Below are 18,474 nucleotides of genomic sequence, written 5' to 3' on the forward strand. Positions count from 1 at the left end.
GCATTCAGGATTTGCTTTCAGGTATTTTGATAGCTTTTGGAGTGGTTAGAATCAGTGTCAGTTCCCTCTTAAAGACTTCTAGATAAGGGGAGAAAACAAATTTATACACCATTTTAGAATGATAGCTGGTTGTCTCCCTTAGCTACAGGTGGCACTATAGTATTGGAGACCAAGATCTGAAGTCGTATATCTGGGCAGCACTTTCTGGTTAGGAACAAAATCATCAATGAGAAATAATTGTCTAAATAACTTTTTATATAGACTTAAGCCTAGTGTCTGGGAAGCATATTCCCTTGAACTCTTAAATAAATATCCTGATGACTTTACTCTTTGGTTATACTTTTGGGTGTTTAAGACCATACAGTTGGCCCAAGTAAATCAATTTATTTTTACGCTTAAGGTCACTTAAAGATCTGTTCCTCAGGGGTCACATGGGCTTGGGAGGAGCTCCTGGCTCCTTTCTTTTACCAGTTCCATCTATGTGAAGATAAGTCAAAGGTCCTGTTTGACCATGGCTGGCTTCACTTGGAAGCATGAATGAGATGTTTCCTCTAAGTTGACCCTCCTCTTTGTAGACTAGACACTGGTTGAAGTCCATCTTGTGGGGTCTCCATGCCCTCCCTAAACAAGAGGACAGGTGACTTACTAGATTTACAGAACATTTTGAGAGATGTTCCATAGTCCCCTGGAACTTGGTTGACCTTGGAGGGCAAGGGGCAAAAACTGTCCTTTAAGTCCCTCTGACCACATTAATATAGGCCTTAAAGTATGGCTGTTAGACATCTGATAAGGCTAGTTCCTGTTTTAAGCCACTAAATTTAAGGTGCTTTGTCTCAGCCACAGTCGCTAGCATAATCTGCAAAGCCTGGGCTCCAAGACACCTTCCCTCTTTGAAAATGATGGGTAACTTTTCCTTCCTTGAGTGATGAACACATAAACCATTAATTCCAATGAGATGGTCGGGTGGAGGGGACTAAATGCAGAGAGCAAGTGATTACATGGCCTCTATTAACTCTGTTTTCACATTTCAAAACCTGCCATAGTTATTGATTCATGCAGAAGATATGAGAAATAGTCTCTGTGGGAAAGAGGCACTTTGCATGCCATGCTTCTGGCCACCAAATGACAGGGTCTTATCAATTGTTTTGTCTCACACTCTAGCAGAGACTTGAACATATTACCTTCATTTGCTACCCTGGAAGGCAGTACTGAAATGAGGATTTGAGAGCAAGTAATTTACTTGGAAGGTGACCCTAGTAAACACACAGGACAGCAGGGAAGTGAGACAGAGCGCAGGAGGGTGCACATAGAACATGTTACTAAGTCAGCTAACACAATAAGTAACTAGGACTCCCTCCTGATGGAGATCCATGGAAGACCGTATCAAATATGTCTGAGAGGTGTTCTATTCAAGGACCAAGAAGCTAGAAGTAATTGCCAAGGTCTACCTGGATTGTTCCATGAAACCTTGACCATCTCAAGTACAGAATTGCAGGTACTTACAATAGGAAGCCATATGCATGTGATAAAATGGTGAAAACTGAAGAGTTAGGGATGAGCCCAACAGTGTCTGCCTGAACCCCCGTGAGACTGTACCAAGTACCAAGGTCTCTGCCATTGTGAAGGTAATGAGAGCCATCGGATGCCTGCTCCGAGAGAGTTAGCTGGATAAGAAGTGTGCAGCGAGCACTAAGGTCCTGAGGCAGGAATTTGCAAAGCAAGTTAGGAGATTAAGTCAGAGAGAGAGAGAGAGAGAGAGAGAGAGAGAGAGAGGCAAATCTAAGCATTCAAGATATTCCCAGGCTATGGCCAGGAATTTGACTTTACCCTGAGTAAAATGAGAAGCCACTGTTTAACTGTAGCAGAACAGACAATTCAAACTGTGACTTTAAGTAAATTAGTCCAGCTACTGCGTTAAGGAAAAAGGTAAGTGCTGGATGACCAGATAGGAGGTTGTTAAAATACTGCTGTGAGAGATTGGTGATGGCTTAGCCGGGATGGTGACTGAAGGAAATGAGTAGATCCTGGCATATTCTGCCAAACCACTGAGATTTGCTGACAGATTATATGTAGTATGAACAAAAGGAAAAAACCTCAGATACCTGGAAAATGTTTTGCTTGAACTCCTGGAAGGGTTGATTTGCCGTGGAAGAGTTGGAAGAGGAGATGCAGATTTGGCTTATGTTTGGGCATGGGAAGGGTAAGATGCTATGGTACACTAGAATGGAGTGGTAAGCAGGCCGTTTGAAACCTCTTGTCATCCTTGCAATATCCCTTTCCTGATGACTGGATGAGGCAACAGATTTCCTACAGAAGGGAGCAATTCTAAGCTTCTCAGCTTCCAGTTCTGAGAACTGAGCTTCCACTCACATTTCTTTCCTTCTCTCTCTCTCTCTTGCTCACTCTCGCTCTCTCTCACTCTCTCTTGCTCTCATTTACATTCACTCTCTCTAGCTTCCTCTTTTAATATATGCACGCGCGCGCGCACACACACACACACACACACACACACACACACTGTGGTGGACACCTGAGAGGTAACTGTGAAAACCATCCTTGTTTCTAGTTATCGTTTCCTGAGAAATACCAACCCTTTGGTCTCAGGCACTGACCTTTCAGCTTTGAACCAAGGCAAGTTGAGCAGACAGTGTGCTTACGCAACATGGAACCCAGTCCAAAGATCCAGTTACATTCTAGGATGCTCTGGCAGGAGTGGGTTAGCTTCACCTCCTGCCAGGTCACACAGATGGAGGCTGGGGGGACTCATCCCCCCAAAAATGAAGTCCAGAGCATTGGCTTTGAAGAAGCTTCATCTGAAGCTGAGCCTTTTGGAGATGCAGTCCCAATGATGACACTCACCATCAGCCCCATTTGGACATGAGAGAGGTAACCAGACCAATATCCTGGCATAAGAAAGCCGCATGCCTTTTCCAACTAGCTGTCTGGATGAGCTTTGAGGCACATCAAGAAAGAACCTGGGTCTGCAACTTCTCTGATACTTGGAACTGCTGGATTTTCATGTTTTATGTGAAATGCTATCATCCAGGAAGCTCCGGGTTTCTGAATAGCAACACAGTACGTCTGCCTCAAACATTTGGCCCTTGGAGATGCTCCATTATCTTCAGTCTGTAACCATGATCTAAAACAGCCTGGGCTGTTCCTGCCTGCCTTCTGAGAGACAGAAAACAAGCAGTTGGATGGGTTTGTCTGAGCAACAGCACAGTACCAAATACAGGCTACAGAACCATCATCCCCAAATGAGCTCCAGCTCCCACCCAATTTCCTTTCTTCTCTTGCTGAAGTTAACACGTCTTGCCATTTTGCCTCCTGGCCTGTATTTTAAGCTGGCTTATGTAGAGTCTATCTGGGCATGTCTGGTTCTCTTGTGAATAATTTGAACCCCAGCCTCCCAGCAACTTTTGTGTTGTCTTCCTATAAATTTCAAATCCTTTTTCCTTTTTTCTAGGTGTTGGGCGGGGGTCTGTATTATTTCAGGAGTTCCTTGGTTAAACTTTGCTTTGATAAAGAAACTCTGTTTTGCTCATGCCTTTGAGATGAGAGCAGAACAGGATGTGGTGGGGGCCTTACTACCTGAGGATGGAAAAAGTGGGGTCTCATACAAGCTCCAGGGCATTGAGGAAATTTCTAACACTTCTGGGGCTCTACTCCCTCAAATGTAAGATGCGGGTAACAAATTCAGATGCCCCCAGGTAAGGAATCCTGTGGTGCTCTGAGCTGGCCACACACACAGCTTTCCCTTGTGCAGCCAGGCATCAACCAAGGGCAAGGTCCTCCTTGTCGTAATGCAGCACATTCTAGACTCCGTGGTGGCGAGGCCCTGAATAAAGGTGTCCACAAACCTTCCCACGCTCTGGTCCTACATTCCCTGCCTCTGTCTTCTACCTCCAGATGACTAAATTTCATCCATCTCTAAGACTCCTCAAGAGAAAGTTCTGGCAATGCAAATAAAATGAAGGAAAGATAGACATTCATGGAGAGATGCTCCATTCTTCTTAACACAGATTCTGTCCACAGAACAAGCACAGAAAGCCGAGAGAAATACCAAAGGCCATGCTGACGCCATAGGACTGATCCTAATAATCAAGATGAAAAACGAAGGCAAGGGAGTTCCGTTCACTGAAGAAATATTAAGTGCCGAGCATGTGCCTGCGGTTCCAGAAATAGATAAAATGGACAGCAGCCCATGGAGTTTATGTTCTCATGGAAAAGACAGAGAAGTAATAAACAGAGACAACCCACTACGGGTAGTGACAAATGGAAAGGAGGAAACACAAAGTAGAGATGCAGAGGGGGAGTCAGGAGAGATGTTAGTGAAGTTTGAGTCAGAGATGGAAGGAAAGGAGTCTCCTGAGTTCCAGCTGCCCTGTGTTACTGCTGAGGGTTGGAGCGCCTGAAATGAAGTGCTCTTTGTACAGTGGCCTGGGTCCTCATTCCAAGGCCACCTGTCTTCCTTACAGTTTGGGAAATAGCTTTATAGCTGTTTATAGCTCCACTTCATGCATTTATGTAACCTGTCTGGTCACTATAGGTTTTGCGTGCCCAATTCATGGTGGTATTTCACATTCTGTGGCACAATTATAGGAGGATCACTCTGGAAACCTTGTCAAGAAACTCCAATGGACTCTCATATGAACATTTGAAAATTGCCCTGTTCTGACTTTTTTCTAGTTCCCTGTAATGCTAATTACTCTTGCCTTTATTTCTCTTTCACATTTCCTATTCATGATTCAAGGACTTTCTTTTCCCCTTAGAGATAAGAGTTATGCAATTTGGGAGTCTTTTAGATAGACCCACTGAAGGGATGCTCCAATTGCCTCACCCTGTGTCCCGTTTCAGCATGGAAGAAGCCAGAGCTGTCTGCGTCCCTATTCCCTATTGGCTATTTGGGTAACCCCTTCAGAGGATGGCATGATAAGAATAGGAGGTAGGAATTGGCTAGGCACTTAGGGTAAAAAGACCCCAAAGAAAAGTAGCCGGTTTCTTGGCTAAATGTCAAAATGTTCTTGGGGCCCTTAGCAACATACTCTGTTCCAAAGACCAAAAATGTCAAAAGTATTTTGGAGCTTGTATCTAATCCTTAAAAGATTTTAGGGACACCTCTTCAGAGGGGAAATGTTAGAGAAGCCAAAAGCCCCATAAAAATAAATAAATGAAAGAAAGAAGAAAAGAAAAAGAAAAGAAAAAAGTGATGGGGAGATATGGGAGGTGTTGGAGGGGAGGGAGTGGGCACAGATTTGATCAAATCACCTTATATGCATGTATGAAATTCTCAATAAAGTTTTTGTAAAAGTTTTAAAAAAAGCTAAAGAGTAGTATCATTCCCAGAGTCTGATTCAGTAAGTCTGGGGTAGAATCAGCAGTGCCTAGTTGAAATACAGTCCCCAATTTGTTCACACCTCTCTGTTATCATTCCCTTGCATGGTCCTATGTACAAAGGAGGCTTGCCTATGTGACTTCTTTGACCTATAAAATATCAGCAAGTGTGATACAAATAGGCTTAAAATGCACTAGTGCTTTGAGACTTTCACTCTTGCCACACGGTGACTCCACATTAAGGAGCCCAAGCTGACCAGCTGGACGAAGCATGTGTCCCTACCACACGGGTCACCCCAACCATAGCCTGATGATCACCAGCATGGGAGGGAGGTAGTCCTAAGCAGACCAGACTTTGGTCATCCCAAAGACTGACCACAATGCCTAAATGAGTAGACCCAGGCCAGAACCCTTGAACTGATCAACCAATTTGTAAGCAAAATAAATGCTTGGTATTTTAAGTCTTTAGGTTTGTGGGACCTGTGTGCAAATGTTAAGGATTGCTCCAGGGTTTGGCATTTTCCAGGTTAATTCCAGAGGCAGATGATACTGGGGGATGGTCAGGAAAAATAGCCATAGATTATTTACATGTTGGATGTATACAGGTAACTACATGATGTGTTGGTCTTAATCTTTTGTATACGCATATCAAAGCAGCGTATATAAATGTGGGATGCTAGGGTTTTCTAACTCCTGAAGAAGGGTCAAATCCAATAGGATACAACATCCCGGGGGTCTTGAAGGAGAAGATTACAAACCATGTGTGGACCCTGGACTCTCTGTGTCCAACAGAAGAAATGAATACGTTGGAAAAGAGAGGAGCACAGACAACAGAGAATGATTATGACCCTGCTCCTTTATCCCACGGACCCAGCTAGGAAAAATATTTCTTCACTTTTCAAAATGAATGCCCTCCAAAAACCTTCAGAAGAAACATGTTTGGGACTTGTATCAAAATCATTTTCCTGGACAATATCTTGAAGTAAGTAAGTATGTCAAATTTTAAAACGTGTTTAATTGATACATAGTGATTACAGATACTTATGGAATAGCGTGAAAATTTGATACATGTATGCAATGTGCAGTAAGTGAGGAGGATAGGAAGGTTGGGTACGGGTTCCAAAATGCAGTTCTGCTGGATGACTAAGTTAAAGTGCTCTATAGCACAGTAGAGTGAAATGGTATATACAAATTCATTATATATTTCAAAACAACTAGAAGAGAGGAGTTCAAAATTTCCAAACACAAATGTTTGAGAACACAGAAATGCCAACTATCCTGAATTGATCAATATACGGGATTTTGAACTTGGAATCAGACTAGGGAGACCTTCTGAGGGCACCACCCAGCGATGCCTTCTGGCCAGATCATCTTAGCTTGTTAGACATTTGCAGCAGCTCTAGGGTAGGCTGCCTCTGTCTTCCTCAGCGTTCTTTGCCAAGGTCCAGCCTTGGTATAGTCAAGAAGACTTTCTTATTAGCCACAGAACTCTTGCCAAAAAAAAAAAAAAAAAAAAAGCCTTTTCTCCTAGACTAAACATTGTATGACAACTCTATAAGACATTCACATATTCACCCAAAAAACTCATCTGGGAAAATGCAGTCTAGAAAATAGATTCCATAATCTGAGACAATGTCTTCAAACAGTGTGCAGGATTTATATCAGTTCTGCTTCAGACACCAAGCGGCAAGCAGGGCACTCTGGACTGTACTTTGTGACCTGGGAGAAGGCATTTCCCTCACTGTAAACAACAATGTAGGCTCTTGAGTAACATCTACTTCTGCCCTTCCATAGTATTAGGATCCTGCTGCAAGCTCACCCCAGCATGGCTATCCTGGGTTGGGGACAAGCCTGCCCATTCACACAAACAGGTAAAGAGGAGGTAAGTGCCCCACATAGCAATAATGTCAAAGAACTCAATAGAAATTGACTTTCACTAGACTTCCAAATTTTCCTCATCTGTACAAAGGAGGTGCTTTCAGCATCTACCTCAGAGGTGACTGAGAAAACACATGCAAGGAACATAACCGCACAGCAGCAAGAAAACCCTCGGTAACATGAACAAATATTAATGCTGTGTTGCTACTGCTGTCCATAGGGAAGTCAGGTGAGCTGATCATCTACTTGAGAATACTAACCATTGATGATGAGTTTAGGGTTCTTAAGTAGGCAGTTGACCCCCTCTCCTCTCTGACCCTCCAAAACTAGATTTTGGTTCTGTTTGACTAATAGTTCCTAAGGGTCTTCTATTCAGCAGGTCCTAGCAACAAAGGGATACAAAGGAATCAGGTAGGTCTCACTACTTAAAGTGACAGCCCAGTGAGAATCTCAGGCAGAATCAGACACACTCATATCAGCAGTGAAGAGAGGTGTATGGGCAGCCCACCAAGGTAGACTCATAGACACACTGTGTGCAGATGCTCAAAACTGGCCCTCCTGTTGGATACTCCAAGAATGAAGTCTTCACAGTGAAGTGTTTAGCAGCTGCAGTGGACTCCTTCCCTAGTCTTCAGGCTTGACCTACCTCAGGTACCCACACCCCTGCCAGAAACCCCACCTTTCAATCTGACGGTTGATTTTGGTGCTAAAGCCTCTTTATTCCACCCATGAGTGAGATTAAATCAATGTCCTTGGGAACACTTCAACAATGACAGGTGGGAAATGGATGGTAAATACCTCAGCTCCCTCCCTGAACCAGTGGGACAGTCCTGATGCGTGCTCCACACAGGCTGCCAGGACACCCAGCAAGGCAGAGTCCAGGTGCCCACAGTTGAAACTCATTTCATAAAACCTGATTGTCTGCCTGCTGTCCTTTCCCTGCCACCCATTCCCCTACAGCCAGCTCCTTACCTCCCAAGCGAAGCTCTGTCCCTACAGTTCTTCTTGCAGAGTCTTTTGTGGCAGCTCAAGCTAATAAAAGCTTTTGATTTATTTTCCCTCTAGCTATTAGCATCCTGAAAACCTCTTATTCTCTTACCAAAATGGCCCGGCTCCTGCAGGTCATACCCCAAGACCGGGATAAACCTTGTCATCTGAATCTACCTGTTTGTCCAGCATCTCAGTTGCCTAAGTTGTTGGAGGGTCCCAATCAGAACTACTTAGCTTGCTATATCCCCATCCTGGGCCAGTATTTTTAAGGTTAGAAACCTGAGAGTGAGCTTCTAGAGACAATTTGGGCCTCATTTATCCTGGGTATTGAGGCTTTGCTCTGTACCAGTACCTTGAAACCCTTACCCATCCCTTCTCATCCTTATTTAGCAGCCAGTGAAGGACCTGGAACACCCTGACATGTTTAACAACCATCTGGAATTCAACCAGCCCTCCAATCCTGTCTGCCTGTCTCTCCTCACTCCTCCTTCACTGTCACCCTGACTTAAAGATTGCTCTTGCTTTCTGACCAGGATGCTCTGGAGAGCTTCTCTCTAAGGCTATGTGCCTCTGTCTATTTCAGAGGCCATTTCAGCTCCATTCAGCCTGGCCCAGACAGTGCTCCAAGTTGTGAGGACAGCAATAAAGCAGTTATTTCTGATCTGGTGGAGGACTTAGGTCAACACACAGGCAATTATAACCCAGTTGGACAAGTCCTGTAATGGGGGAGTAGAAGAGGCACAGGAAAGTAATGTCAAACCTGTGCTAAGAACTGATCAGGGAAGAGTGGGAGGGAGAAGTGCATTTCTAGCTTAAGGAGCACCATCTTCAAAGGCTGGAGGGGTATAAAGGACCCGCCAATGAGCACCATGCTACACAGATGGCAATAAACACAGGAGGCTGTCAGTGTCTAATGACACATTCTCCTTTGTGCTGAAACTAGAATTTAAATATTTAAACATGTGTATAGTTAGTTCACAAGTAAGCTTTGTTTACTCAGGGAATCCCACCTCTGAGTTTCTCCCTCCATGGTGCCCCATCTCTGCAGGGGATAAACACCATTATCCACAGAACTATTTAAAAGACATTGGGCACCATGCAGTAGTTTAATTGAGCTTTCTATGTGTGTGTGGCAAAAAAAAAAAAAAAAATCAGCTCCAGGGGATCATGGGATTTCATTACTGAGTCTTTGCTCTAGGTAAAAGATAGAACACTTGAATCAATAGATTAGGAAACCATCAGAGAGAACCTATACCTGATTACCAGCTTCACCAGCAAAATGCCTCAGGCCCTGTGCAATACCACTGCAAAGACAGGTGGCATATGAAGAAAGCTCCAGAAAAGAAGCCTCACTAGGTCCACCATGTCTAACAGTTCCACTTTGTCTCTTCCTGGGACTGCCTCACCTAGCCATGGGATAAACCCATCCTTCAGATGTGAGGCATGGAAGGGTCTCGGGAAGACATGAGGTCTTGAAGAACTTGAGTGAATTGCATCTCATCTTTACTGTCATGTCTGATTTCTGTCAGATCAATGGGACTGAGACAGAAGGAAGGAGTATGTTTACCAGAGAAAAGCACAAGGTGGATCTCATAATCTGGGTAAGTGGACAGCAAGAGTCAGTGAAGATGATAGGCAAAGCAGATGGCTTCACTGCACTCATCATCTATGTTGGTTCAGATGGTCAGAATTTGAGTGGACACTGAGTTTTAAAAGAGCATCTCCATGGGGCTGGAGAGATGGCTCAGCAGTTAAGAACACTTGTTTTTGCAGAAGACCTGGGTTCGAATCCCAGCACCCACTTGGCTAACAACTGTCCGTAACTCCAGTCCCAGGGGATCCAACAGCCTCTTCTGACCTCCGAGGACACTGCATGACACGGGTGCACTTACCTACATGCAGGCAATACAGGCATACACATAAAATAAAAATAATAATTTTTTTAAAAAAAGAAAGAAAGAGCATCTCCTTATGCAAGTTTGACAGTTTTTAAAAGAGGAACAGCTGACCCTTCTAAAACAAAGACCTCTAGATAGGCTGATATCAGAGTATAAGGGCTCTAGTGGGGGGAGGGAGGCTATGGGAGGGTGCTATCTGGGAAGTGGGTGTAAAAATAAATAAATAAATAATAAAAATAATTCTTCAAAGCATAAAAATTTGCTCCTTAATGATTAATAGATGTAAAAAACATTACCACAAATCTACTTGATGACTTTATATCCATGCTCAGATGCCAAGGAGCTCAGAAAGTGAAAAAAAAAAAGGAGTTTCATTATCCCTGCACTTCATTATCCCTGCATACACAGACATGCACATACATACACATACAATCTTTGCCTTCCTCGCAACCATTCCCTAAAGAGACGCCCTCATACCAGTGAGGAACTTAGAGTTCTCCCATGATAGCCACCTCTCAGCAGGTACCTTTTTAAAAAATATTTTATTTATTATTTTTTATTTTATGTGTATGAATGAAATGCCTGCATGTAGGTAGATGCACCCATGTCATGTAATGACCATGGAGGTCAGAAGAGGACATTGGAGCCCCTGGAACTGGAGTCACAGATGTTTGTTAGCTGACATGTGGGTGCAGGAAATCAAACCCAGATTCTCTGGAAGAGTAGCCAGCGCTCTTAACTACTGAGCCATCTCTCCAGCCTCCCAGCAGGAATGACTGGACAAAGAAATTCTAGAGATATTGTACCCAAAAATGAAGGAAAGAAGAGTGAATGTCAATTGTCATGGAGAATCTGTTGGCAGTTGCAGTCCTAGTGAAAGGACAGGAACTGATCAGGCCAAATTATTCCTAGGACCAGGATTTAGTGAAAACTTGCTTTAACCTAGCCTTTTAACTTTTGTACATCTAGTTCATTAACCCTGTCTTCTGATTGTCTCAGGAAGCAGTATGGCATGGGTTCTTTCTGCCCTATCAGTCTCGTTTACAGCCTATCCTTATCCCACCTTTAAAGGGATGAGGCAAACCCCTGTCAATCCTTGATTTCATGTTTTCCCAAAGTTCTCATTTCTGTGGTTCTTTCACTGTGCCTCCAAGCACCTCACAATCTTCTATCCTTGAGACTTCTAGAGAGACCCTGCCCAATGCATGCTTCAAATTCCTTATGAGACAGCACCATAGAGAGGTGTGGGAGATGGGACTCTTGTATTCCTTCCAACATCTACTACAGACATCACAGCCATGTGTCCACTCATTACAGAAGGAGCACACAGCCACTGAGAGAGAAAAGAAGTATGGAGTGCCTTGGTACTGTTAAAACAATGCTGCAGCAACCTTATAGAAAATGGACCATGATTTCCCCTAGGCTGGTCATGTCAAAAGTAGATGAAAACAACCTAGTTTATCACACTGCTGAAAACACTATGTGGATGTATTAACATGTGTATTGATTTATCTATTAAGTATTAAATTTATACTACAACTAGCAGATGGCCTAGAGCAAAGTTCAGTAAGCTACAGCACATAAGCCAAATCCATCCAACTGCTGCTTCTGAATTCTGAGAAAGCTAATAATGGCACCAAGGTTTGAATGTGTCCCCAAAAGTTCATTCTTGGAAACATTTCGCCATGACTATTTATGTTAATAGTAATGAGAAATGGAGTCTCTGGGAGATAAATCAGATTAGATGAGCTTGTGAGAGTGGGCCCACCATGATGGCACTAGTGGCTTCATAAGTAGAAGAGAGACTTCAGTCAGCACACATGCTCTACCTCATTACATAATGTCCTCTGCCATGTTATAATGCAACAAAAGGCTCTTACCGGAGAGCTGATGTCACACTCTTAGACTTTCCAGCCTCCAGAACCACAACAAAATGTTCCTTATGTTTATTAAATATTCACTCTGGTATTCAGTTATACTAACAGAAAAGTGACCAAATATGTGATTTCCACACATCTTAATGGTTACATTTTAAATAGTCACATAAGTACCCAGATAACAATCATGATTTTGCTTCTTGGCTAGCCAAGCCTAAAATATTTACTCTTGACCTTTTAAAGAAAACTTTTGCCAACTCATATTCTAGAGAAGTGACTCTTAATGGGGCCAAAATTAGAAGAGAAGAGGTGCATATCAGGCTCTTTGAGTGGGCATTGTGACATACTTGTATGGCCAAAAAAGCACATGACCCCCACCATCCAGGAGTTTTAGCTGTCAAAAAGGGAACCCTTGCTACATTAACAAAGAAGATCATGGCCAGATTCTACCTAACAATAACAACAAATAGAAAATTAAGATTAAGTTGTGGCATATTAGAAGGATGATAAACTATACAACAATAAAAATGGCTTAAACCTACATAAATATTAACACACAAAAACCTAATGCTGATTGCATAAATTTCCCATGAAAGTTCAAAATAAGTAGGACATTGTATTTTCTCTTAGAGGTGTGTATGTGTGTGTACATGTGTGTGTTTTGTGGAGGGGGGTCAACAATGGACTGTGCACCAAACTTTCCCTCTAGGACAAAAAAGGGAGAGTGAAGGGAGACAAGTTAGAGAATACACAGTGAGGTAATAAACAAGACTAGGTCTAAACAGAGGCAGCCAAAGGAAACACCGCCTGTACTGACAACATTTTATCCTGAACACACAGACAGATATACACAAACTGAAGTGAAAAAGGGAAAGTATAAATCCAAAATCTAACTAGCTGGAAATCAGGTACTTGTTTTATGATTCTAGTCTCCAAATTAAGAGAGAATGCTCTGAAATTGCCATTTAATGTGTTCTTTCATGCTACGAATTTATTTTGAAATTTTTGAGCAACTAATGAACAGCATGAGGTTTTAATCTGATCAAAAAGTACATAGAATGTAAACATTTGAGAAATTCTGAGCTGAAACAGTGGCTTTCAATTTTGAAACCAACTTTATTGAATTATAATTTGCATATAATTAACTCATTTTCATATGCAGCTTAATGAGTTTTTTTTAATGTACACACACAATTTACAACTACCATAATCAAAGTACAGAACACCTCTATCATCCCAAAAGCTCTCATCAACTTAAACCCCATCTTCTGGCCCCTGAAGCCAAGCAACCATGAAACCATAGCTCTAATTTATTCTCTTCTTTACTTTTCCTCCTCCTTGTCCTCCTCTCCCTTCCCTCCTCTTCCTCCCTCCTTCTCTTCCTCCCTCTCCTCCTCCCCTCCTCCCTCTCCTCCTCTTCCTCCCCTCCTCCTCTTCTTCCTCCGCCTCCTCCTTCTGTTTCTATACTAGAGATTGAACTCAAGGCCTTCTTCATGCTAGGCAAGCACTCTATGCTGAACTACAATCCCAGTCCTCTTTTATTTTTTATTTGGAAACAGGATCTCACTGAGTTGCCCCACAGCTCTAATTTCTGAGAGTATTTTCCCATAAAACCTTTCCTTTAAGCAGACCCTTGAGAGGAAGCCCTAGAAATAATCTATGTGAAGTATGAGCTGTCCAAGTGACAGACAAGACCAGTAACCCCACTTGAAAACGACAGACACTCAGCAATGGTTTCATTCTTCCCAAATCTGAGCATGACTCTTAACGTACATTTCTCACAACCCGTGTGGTAGGAATTGCTGTTTTATTGCCTCTTGAGTAAGAAGACGCACATGTGCATAGAGGTTCTAAAAACCCAGGCATCATTGGCTTACAGTCAAGAAATTGGGACCCAGAATTGAGAAGACTTGCTTAAACTCACATGATTGGAAAGCATGAATCAACCTTAAGAGAAAAGGTAAATTTGGCCTGGTCTATACCAGCACTGAGGTGGCAGGTCTCAACCTTCCCTACTCTACCACCCTGACCTGAGGTGGCAAAATTAGATGTGCCCACTGTTTTGTCACAGGAAAGTAGTGTAGACTACGACCACGGTGGTAGTGTCTCAGAAGGTTGGATATAGAACTGGAATGACAAGCTTTCCCAGTGACTAAGGATAGTTACATTTAAGAGATACATCCTGGAGGTGGTTTTTTCAAAAGTTAAAAAAAATTAGAAAATCCACAAAAGTTATCCAACTAAGGGAACCAGTCAAAAGGGAAAGATTGTGGTACGAAGTCACCCAAATGGGTCTGGCATAGTTTTCTGCTTATAACTGACATTCAAATAATAGTTGCCCTGTATTCCACTTAAGATATAGAAATCTACAAGAAAATACATTCCTTCCCCATTCTAAATATAAGTAAAATCCAGGAAATCAACAAAACCATTCCTTCGATTGGGCCTAGTGCTGAGGTCACAAGGCATGCAAGTAAGCCAGAGTCCAAGGGCTGAGAAGACCCTCCAAGGAGAAAAGGAAAACAAACTGTTTCACTTCTGTCAGAGACAGAAAGAAGAAGCTGTCACAAAACTATGTAAGAAGAAATCAGCTAAAAGCTGATGAATGTTAAGGGTCACAAGTAGAAGTTCCCATAAAAGGTAGTGGAAACATATCCATTTGGAGGTGCTGGGATCCCCAGATAAGGTGGGTTCACAGCTACACGTTTTTTTGCTGTGGACTACCATCTTATAAGAAAGCTAAGATGAAGATAGGAAATAGAATGAACTCCCCAGTGTGGCACAGGTTTGTAGGCAGTGATCTCCTGCTACTGAGGTATAGGAGAATACCATGTCCAGTTTCCAGACCCTTCCTTCAGATGAAACAATACCTCTAAGTTACTAGATTGGAGAATAAAATGCTTTTGAGCCCAGAATTTTTCACCAATCCAAAGAAGAGGGTTGCTACTAATGAGTTAGGGAAGGAAATTCTCTCTTAATCAAAACTCAACATAGTTTTCATGGGAAGACTCATTGAAAAATTCATCCATGAGACGCAGGAGCAGAACCCTTGCCTACGTCTGAGGCAAGACTAGGAAAAGGAAAAGTGAGATATGCCTTCCCCTCCCCCCCCCCGAAGTCTCAGGAATATCAAGTAAGAAACAACAGAGAATATTACTGGGAAAGACTCAAGGTCTTATAGAAATGGGTTGAATGTGTATTATGAAAGTTGAATGTGAAACGGGAATACTAAAGCACCCCCTCAAGAATTCTAACCCCCATATTAAGCACAAGACAATACTAATGGAGAAATTTGAAGGCCATGGTGTACTGAAGGAAATGCAACATGTTAAACTCCAAGTTCAGTCATCAGGAAGATTGAATTAGTTATTCATACCAACAGAATCATGTCCATTTCTCATGTAAATAATATTTACTTCCATCTCTGCTGTTTCTATACAACCCATATCTGGTATACAATACAAAATCTTGAGCTATTCCCAAAAAAGTAAGAAAGAACACAAAACAAGACAGAGATGGCATATATGTTGGAACTATCAGACATGGGCTTAAATTGACTATGATTTTTAATCAAATGGGAAAAGTGAGGAGCACGTAAAAGAAAACGGAATTTCAGCAGAGTGTTAAAAAGTCAAATGTATGAGGCGAGCATGATAATCACTACATCCTTTTAAAATTTTTATTAAGCTTTTGTACATTTCATACAACAGTTCTTAATCAAATTTAGACCCCCTATCCCAGCTATTCTCACCCATTCCTTCCCCCACCAGACCTCATGTATTCTGCTATACATATTAAGTCCTATCCAGTCAAGCATTTGTACCCAGATGTCCTTTGATGCAAATTCATCTGCTGGAGTCTAGTCAGACTATCTAGAGATTGTTGGTAAGGCCTACTCCCTCACTCAATAGTGATCAGTCTCTAATAGTTCCCTGACCAGGGTCAACCTGCCACCCATTTCCCTTGCTCCCTTCTGGGCCCTTATCTGTAAAATATAAATGATGAAAATATAAGACATAATTTCAGAGATTAATTCTGTGGTCTTATTGAATCTGCACTCAGCTAAGCAATGAAACAGTATATTGAAGATATATCAGCAAAAGTTCCACATAGTGAAACACAAAAAGAAAAGAGTGAAAGAATGAACAAAACATGCAAATCTATAGTGCAATATCAAGTAGTGTAACAAAAATGAAATAGAATCCCGAGAAAAGGAATGAGCCACAAGAAATATTTTAAAGCAGTAATAGCCAAAGAGTCTAAAAAGGATGAAAGACTAAATAAAAATAAGCCACGCACATGGCAACACACACACACACACACACACTCACACACACACACACACACACACACACAGAGCAAAATGTGTGTTGAAACTCAAAAATGAAACCTTGAAAGCAGACACAGAAAAGAAGGAAAGAAGAAACACATAATTATAACAAACTTTTCATCAAAAACTATGCATGGAGGAAAACAGTGGAGTGATGTCTTTAGACTTCTAAAAAACACTAACTTCAAATCAGACTGAAGGAAAAATTAGGACTTTTAGGCACAAATTTCGAGAGAGTTAGTTGCTAGTAGAATGTCATTACAAGCCAGGAAAATGAAAAGGATACACGGAGGTAAAAGAAAAGAAAGAACCTGAAAGAGGGAGATAGTAGGGAACAGATGTGGAGGGGGGTGGAGAAAGTGGGATTGTTTGGCAGAGAGGAGAGGAGGGAGGGACATGCAAGGGCCCAAGATGTCAGCGGGGTGGGGAGAGTTAGGAGAGAGGGACTGGTGGGAGGCAGATGTTATTGGGCAGGGAGGGATAATAGAGGCACTTAGACTGGGGAGGGAGGAGGGAGGCCAGATGGGAGGAATAAGAATAGAGAAGAATGAATCTTGGGGAACTAGAAAACCCAGAGTGAAATGCAGTGCCCCTGAAACCCCATGAGAAATGGCCATACAGTGTCTAAACATTATTGCATATGTATACTTGGGAACTGCTTAGCAAGGGACACAGTGCCAGACAGAAGAGACTTCCCTTTGAGTGGTTGGTGAGAGTGGCCCAGGAGACTCCCAAAATAACACAGCCTATTGCCAAACCTCTTGGTTATCTCCCAGGACTAGTAGATAAGACCTTACATGCTTCAGATACAGGATTTAGAGCAATGGAGCAGGAACTGACCTGGAGGCCTTCCACCCAAAGTTTAGTTATCATAATGCTAGATGATAAATACAAACTGTCAAAGAAGACAAACAATCAATGGTCCAACCCAGTCTTAAACCATAATAACCATAACAACCTGCATGGCAAACTACCCTCTATCAGTGCAGTACTGGGACTGCTATCTGGGAGGCAATCAACAGCTGTCTAATTGGACTTAAAGCCCTCTCAATGAGAGTAAATTCATGAATGGCACTATAAACTCAGCCAAATACACACGGCAGGAGAGAACATAGATCCTAGAGAAAACCCTCTTTCACATCTCTAGACAAATGAAACTTCTTACCATATGCTAAATATGGATCCTTATATTTACAGACAAGCGTACTGTACACCACTCATCAAAGAAGCTTCTTTTTGCCACAAATGGAGGCAACTGAAGAATTCCACAACTGCTCAGACAGAGAATATACGTCTGAGAGATGCCAAGTACTAGGTGACACATCTATAGTTGAACCTCTACACCTAAGGCTCATGGAACATAGCAGAACAAGGGGTAGAGAGAAAACTAGTGCACCCTTCAACTCTTGCCAGTAAACCTTCCTTATACAACAGAGTGTGATGCATGATGCACACAGAAGACTATGACTGGCCAAGTTTTGAAAAATAGGAGACTGCAGAGTGTGTATCCTTAGGTGGAACTCTGATATTGAACCTCACCCAACCATGGCTCAGGCACTATTGCAGAAGAAGGGGTGTAAAGATTGTAAGAGCCAGAATCGGTTCATGAACATAGAGAAGTAGAGGCTTTCAGGTCACTGGAAGCCTGTACCTGTGACCTTGTGGCAATGGTGGCATCGTGCACAGGACCCATGTCAACTCAATTAAACAAGGGCCCAGAGGGGAGGAGAGAAATGGGTGGCCAGCTGCCCCTAGACTGAGAACTATTGGAGACTGATTGATGCTGGATGAGGGAGAGCATGCCTTACATGCAGTCTCTAGGTGGATTAACTAGATTCTGGTGGATGAATTTACATTGAAGGACATCTGGGTACAAATGCTTGACTGGATGAGACTTAACGTGTATGGCGGAATACATGAGGTCCAGCGGGGAGATGGAGGAGTATGGATGGGGGAGGGGCCTAAATTTGATAATAACTATTGCAGAAAATTACAAAACCTCAATAAATTTTTTTAAAGATACAATGGAGTCATTATAAATACTAAGTAAATTCCAAAAGGGAAAAAAAGACAAATAACCAATGGAACACTAACAAACCAATAAATTTAATCAATCATATCAATAAATGGCATTTAATTTAATGGTCTAATGCAACCCAACTGAGAT

The sequence above is a fragment of the Nannospalax galili genome, unplaced genomic scaffold (assembly GCF_000622305.1).
Source record: "Nannospalax galili isolate Female #2095 unplaced genomic scaffold, S.galili_v1.0 scaffold510, whole genome shotgun sequence".
In the NCBI taxonomy this organism is placed as follows: Eukaryota; Metazoa; Chordata; class Mammalia; order Rodentia; family Spalacidae; genus Nannospalax; species Nannospalax galili.